Here is a 7,389-nt window from a genome sequence, read left to right as displayed (position 1 = left end):
CCGGACCGTCCCATACTGTTTCCACACGTATCCAGCATCCCTCTGCTGCTCGGAGACCCTTAGGTCGCTGTTAGACCCCTCGGGTATACCTATAGACATATCGCAAATACGTCGGAACAGCGAAAATATTTGCTTACAATTGAACAGTTTATTAGCCACTCCCGAGAACTTCTACCTCAAAAGGTGAACAACAAATTACGAACAGAGAAACACTTGTCTGAATTGAGATCCTTCGATAATAAGAAAATGCCATTCAATAATAATTATTATTATTTTAGGTGAATAAATTCTTATTGAGTTTTTATTTAAATCCCTGACTGTATGAAAATTCGCAGTTTAACACTGAAGGGAATAATTCACAGGAATAAATTCCTTAAGTCGAACATAAATTATAACAAAACTTTTTAGTGCTCGGTAGGTTAAGTGTTAATAAGAAACATTTTGTATCATTTGCAACTTGACAATTCAATTAAATAAATTCATCAGGTTAAGGAAAACATAGGCGAACTGCCACTTTCGTACATTATTTTACAAACATAAGGATTAATTTCTCCGCTAGAAAACTCCTTGTTGTAAAACTGAATTAAAATCGTTATTAATAAATGTCATCTTGTATTCTAAAATTCTGCAAATATTGTAAATGCATGCAGATGCATGTATGCAGTAAATACTCCCTATTTGACGCTCAGATTGTGCAAAAAAAATGGACAATTTGGGAATAGGAGATATGATTATTCGAGCCTTACGGTTCGTTTTTATAGTTGTTGTTTGCAAGGCTCGAATAATCGTATCTCGCCTTTCCAAATCGTCCATTTATGTGTACAATCTGATCGTCAATTAGGGAGAATTTACTGAACTCTGCAAATACGTTGAGTGTTTAAAATTTTCTTCAATTAGTTGCGTAGTCAAACGTGTTATTTGTTGCTCTCTTAAATTCTATGAACTCGATTGACGCAAATATACGAATTTTCTAAGTAAGATCAAAAATTCCGCTGACAGAGAAGTCAACTCCGAGAGTTCCCAAACAATTAGATTCTTATTAGCCGTGCCCGAAAAAGTCACCGGGCAACGGGAACGCAGCGAAAAAAGGGAGCCTTGTTTAATATACATTAAGGGTGAGAGTTATCGAGGACCACCCGTTGTCAAGTGGCCACCAGCCACGGGCTGTTTTATTGTGACACCTCCGGAGGGTGCTACAGATTTTCCGGGGAGATGAACCGGAAGGGAGGTGTCGTCGTCGCGATCCCGATTAAATGATTAAATCTACGATCGTGTTCATTCGAGCGCCATTACTAGCCAATCTGCGTGGGAGCCAATTTAATTTCATCCGAGGGACTATACAAATTCTGAGACTCGCAAAATTATGTGAAAACAACGAGACACTTTTCCAAGGAAGAATAAAATACAAAATCGACGATTTTAGATGACTTTTTTAAAAGGTGATAACATTTTTCTAGAAAAAATAAAATGATAAAATAATTCATAATACAAAGAGAAATTAGTTGTTTAATTCCGTTTAAAAAAACTATACGTATTTCGAGAATATAGTACACGATTTATTAAAAAGATGGTGGTATTTTTCTAGAAGAGAATAAAATACTGAATCAAGGTATATGAAGAGAAATTATTTGTTTAATTCCATTTAAACGGTTGTACAGATTTCGAAAACTGCTTGGACGTCTGTAAACAAATGATTGCTTCATGCTAGCAAAGAATAGAATGCAACAGCATAATTTACGAAAATAGATTAGTTGCTTTATAGTTGTTTCCTAAGTATCATTGTACGCCGAGGAAAAAGAAAACATGTGTTAATATTTGTGTTATTTAAATAATTGACACATCGCAGAATAGCTCTGAAACGAAACACGGAAAAAATAAATAAATAAATCATATCGCGTGGACGATAACAAGGCAGATTAGATAAGGCAAGAGGCGATGTTATTTGTTCTTGAATTGTGTGGGAAGCATCTTCGAGGCAGATGTCAATGGATGGGACAGGAAGGAGGTGGAGACAAAAGTCATGAGCGTCCATAGAGATAACGACAGAATCACTTCGTTACATTCGCTTTCTTACCCGTTTCTGTCTAAAACAATATCTAGAACTAGTCAAAAATCCTTAAAAGCAAGAACATATCTTTTTGAATAGCACCTGCTTATTTTTCACTTAAAAGTTCACACAAAAATCTTTTATGTAATCATAACATAAGTAGAGATATCATTATCATCAACGTAACCGTTGCTTTATTGTTTGTGGCTCCATAATAATATTTGTAACATTGATTAAACATTAATATAGCAAAATATAGATTCCATTTTTACAAACTATTTTTACACTTTTTTATCGACAAGCCAAAATAAAATTAAAATAAGGAATGTAAGTAAATACAATAAATAAATGAAATAAATAAAAATAAATAGAAATAAATAAATTGCATTTGCTTCCATAATTAATTCAATGACTCTTAAAACAGCGATCAGAGTTTGAAATTTACTGGCTCTAAGATAAGTTCAATGTTTTCTAATTTTTGTTAATATGCTTATCATTAAATTTTTTTAATTTTTTGGTAGTTTGTTGGTGTTACTGCGAAAATGTACAAAAATGTTATTAATAGTGAAAGCATTTATATTTAGTAGACTTTTTTAATGCCGCTATTAGGATCCCACTTTTGAACTTTATCTACACCTTAATCTGGAAATAAAAGGCGTATAAATGACACGTGTGTCACCCTCGAATGGAGTCGCGTGCCACAATCGCACCCTTCAAGGGGGTTGCTTTTTTCAGTCTTCTCTAATCCTTCATTGCGACCGCATATGCTATGCGACACTATTGTGGCGAGAGTGTGTGGTGAATTACAAATAAACATATACCGACGTATCAGGTACGGTGCATTTTTAATGTAAAAGTCCCTTTTTACAATAAGCAAATACAGAAACGTAGTAAAGGTGCTAAATTCCTTTTAGCACGTTTAGTATACTTTTCATTTTGTTAAGAAAAATTAACTGATTCAGCATGGGTACCGATTTGTTAACACAACCCCGAAAATGCTAAAAATATTTGTTCTATAGAATGTTCATAGAATATATTTATAATCTAATATATTGCTTAAAATAATTAAATACTTCTTTTCTGACACAAAACCAGAATATTTACTTTCTACAGAAATTACTCTTTGAAAAAATCTTCATAAATTCTATAGACATTTTTCACTTAAGCGTCCTGAGGTTAAGAAAATATTTAAAAAATATAACGATCTTAGAAATATCGATCTGAGTATTAGAAAATATAAAGAAAATTCTAATATCAGACTGTGACGCCATGTATTTATGAAAAAGTAGGAGATATTGTTTAGGGATTGAATAATTTTTTTTCCTAATTTTGTAACGACAATGGCCATTATGTTACGAAGAGAAGAAATCTGATTTATTTTCTTTGATAAGTTAAACGTGTCGACCAAAATTCCCATCGGATGAAAACGATCACCCTAAATACGAGCCGCAGCAATAATCGCAGCAAAAAGTCGCGCGGGGTCGTGGTGGGTTTTGTAGCGGTTTCCCACAGGTTTGGCAACACACAGCTCAATTTGTGCGTGTCAACGAATAGGAATTAGGTATTAAACAGGGTCCGTGAAACGTACTCGTACAGTCATCGAATTACGATAAATTTCTATTCGATTGTTGGCGATCGATACGCAAAACAGCGTCGTAGTATCACGTAACTCGTTATCAGCGGCTCGAAGTGAATTGCTTAAGAGCAATACCTTATAGAGTCTTATATCAGTTAATGTGATTATGATTCTAAATAAAGCTATTATAGCTCTTAACGCATGTCAATATTTAGATCGTTTTAACTAATTACTTGTTTGCTTGGAATCCAGTCGGGAATAAAAGTTCATTGATGTAAACAATGACGTTAGAATATACATTTAATTACATGGGGGAACTTCGTTCTGATAAAAAGAACATTTTGGAAACAGATTATGACAATATACTAAACTTTATTTCCAACTTTGCTCGGAACGTTTGGTTGAGCAATCGTTATATGTATGTATGTATCTTGCTGGATTGTTCTTTTCCTTAGTTACTTAGAATTTTAGGATCGTCTCAAAAGAGACAATTTAATTAAAAATGGATACCAAATTCCGCCATAAATGGAATCCTATTCTGCTGACTCAACAATGAACCCTATTAATTTATTTAAAATAAAGACAGTTTAATTCAAAATAGGAATTGTCTCTAAAAGGGACAATTTAATTAATAATGGATACCAGCTTCACCATAAATAAAATTTTATTTTACTAAGTCAACAAGGACACCCATTAATTTATTAAAAAAAGAAGTGATAGTTTAATTAAAAATGGATAATAGTTCCATCATATATAAAACCCTAATTTATTAACCGAACAAGAACGCTCACTAATTTATTCACGAAAGAGACAATTTAATTAAAAATGGGCACCAATTCCACCATAAACGGAATCCTATTTTATTAGCTCAACAATGAACCTCGTTAATTTATTTAAAAAAGAGACAGTTTAATTAAAAATGGGAATTGTCTCAAAAAGAGAAAAAATTTAATTAAAAATCGATACCAGCTTCCCCACAAATGGAATCTTATTTTACCAACTCATCGAGGATACTAATTAATTTATTTGAAATAGGGAAAATTCAAATAGATATGAATTTTATATTGTCACGAGAAGGTTCACAAAAATTGCTACAATTTTGCTAGCACACATCGAAACGCCAGGCGTTGACGATTTTCGGAACACGAGGGTAGAATAACGATTATGCTGCCGCTATCATGAGAAAACTGCGGTAGGAAAAAGCGAGCAAGGTAACACGGGAGAAACCTAACGGGAATGGAATATGGTCGAGCACGTAGAAGAATTATCGTCGGCAGGCCGTGCCAATAGAAAAGAGGCGTGTCGCCGGTTTTGCGCAGTGTCCCATGAAACGTCAACGCGTTCGAATGGAATCCCCATACCGGGGGTGAGCACCGAGGAGCACGGTTGAACAAGTAACGAGGGGAGGGAGCGGGAAGGGCACGAGGGTGAAATCAATTTTCGTTATCGCCGTCAACCAGCCGCCTCATATTAATCCCATTATTAGTGTTTGTTTTCCACGTGCGTCTACCGACAGACAGCGGCTGCTCCTCGAACCGGTCGATGTTCCGCTACGTGTCTTATTTTCAAATAACAATGTTAATCGGAGTATACAATTTTGTACAATTTTATACAATTTTATACAATTTTATACAATTTTATACAATTTTATACAATTTTTTACTCGGAAAGACTCGAGACCGACCGATATTTGTTTCTGCCGTAAACAAATTCGAGTCGGTGGTGCAACAAATGATCGTCATTACTAATTTCGAGAAACAATAAGTTCACTGTTAATTAGTATTAAAGAAAAAAAAACAAATTATAAAAAATAAATCTCAATCTTTTATTCTGCTTAAAAATCCCCTGTCTTCAGATTATCAATGAAGAAATTAATTGTAAAAGTTTTCACAATGTTCTACAATAACTCGACGGATATACATACATACTTGTTTTGAAGCAACGTTCACAAAAATTATCGACGCTGTCCAACTAAGTTCGCTCATTATATTACAACATTATTTCACGTAAATACCAGCGGATCATTGATTTCTGACGAACCAATTACATTTTCGAAATTCTCATCGAGATCAACTAAACTGAATTCATTTCATCCAGCAACAAATATTGTGCTCATTGCAAAATTAACAATGGTGCAACTACATTGGAACCTGTTTATTGTGAAATTGATCAAGGATTTAATCTAACGCCGTGTTCTATTATCCGAACGTTCGCGTACACCATCGACAGATGCAATTGCTAGCACAATTTTCCTGTGATCTATTGGGTTGGCAACTAAGTAATTGCCGATTTGTTCAATGAAATAAACAATTTTTTTTACTTGGAACGAAGTTTAATCTGTAATGTATTTTCCATTTTGTTCGATGACCTTTCGCCATCTCTCTGACAACTTGAAAATTCCACGCTCGTAGAAAGTCTGATCCTTTTCGGCCAAAAACTGAGTTAAGTGAGATTTTACAGCGTCATCATCATTAAAAGTTTTACCACGAAGGGAGTTGTCCAGGGATCGAAATAAGTGGTAATCCGATGGCGCGAGATCAGGGCTATACGGTGGGTGTAACATCAATTCCCAACCAATATCCATCAATTTTTGCCGAGTGGACAAAGACGTGTGCGGCCTAGCATTGTCCTGCTGGAAAATGACACCTTTACGACTGACCAATTCTGGTCGGTTTTCCTTGACCGCTGCATTCAATTTGTCCAGTTGCTAACATTCACGGATAATAAAAAATAACATAATAATAATAATAATAATTTTATAATATAACATTTACGGATATCATAAAAATGGGAGTGAGAGACATCTATAACTGAAATCGGCAATTACTTAGTTGCCAACCCAATAGTAAATCCAGCAAAGACAAGAGGAAAGCTATTTAAACTAAAAACTGAGAGCCTATTGTCAGTTAAGGAGACAGATAAGTTGTTCTTTGGCAGTATTCCAAGATGAGTATCGAGCAAGGACATTCGCGTACAAGAACGAGCCGCGGTGGCTGCGAGCTCACTCCAAAAACTCATTGACGCCACGGAGGCTGCGCGAGGAGCGAGTGTTCGCCGCTGATAAGGGTTGCTCCGCCCTCGCAACCCCCGGGACCCATCCTCCTCCACCGTTCCCGGGATCCATGGAATCGCAGGGTCAAGTTGTCGGGAGGCTCTTGCATCGGCATGAAGCATTAATCTTCCGGATTAAAGGAACAGATAGGACGGAAATTAATTTTTAAGATGTCCGAGAAGACGCGCGGGATTAGACCCGGTCCTTAATTAGCATTGTTTTGGTCACGCCAATTTTTCCGCCGGATACTGACTCCCGCAGACCTTTCCCTTTTCGTCTCCTTGAAATCGTATTCCCTTAGCCGACATAATTTTTGAGCAATCTTTTTTGAATGGAGAAATTGGATTCATTGTTTTTCGTCAGCTTTATTACCGCTGTTAAGAAGTGGTTTCAAATTGCATGTTCGAAGATAATTACCGAGTGGAAAATTCCAAAATGAAGGTTTGAGAGTGCAGTAATGTAGTTTTTTTTGTAGGTGTCCTTCTTTCTTTACTGATTTAAAGTACGCGTGTAAATATTTTACTGAAATATTCGCTGAAATATTTCAATTGAAATTGCTTATGAAATTGTAGGAGCATATTTTGAAAGCTCTGTATTTGAATAAAGGGTGGTATTCTATCCTGACAAATGGAATTATTTATGCATGTACACCGGAAGAAATATTCGAACAAAATATTTCATTCACTTTCATAATTCTTTGAAAATACACAACGA

Source organism: Megalopta genalis, chromosome 6, assembly GCF_051020955.1.
Source record: "Megalopta genalis isolate 19385.01 chromosome 6, iyMegGena1_principal, whole genome shotgun sequence".
Classification (NCBI taxonomy): Eukaryota; Metazoa; Arthropoda; class Insecta; order Hymenoptera; family Halictidae; genus Megalopta; species Megalopta genalis.
This window is presented reverse-complemented; position numbering follows the sequence as displayed.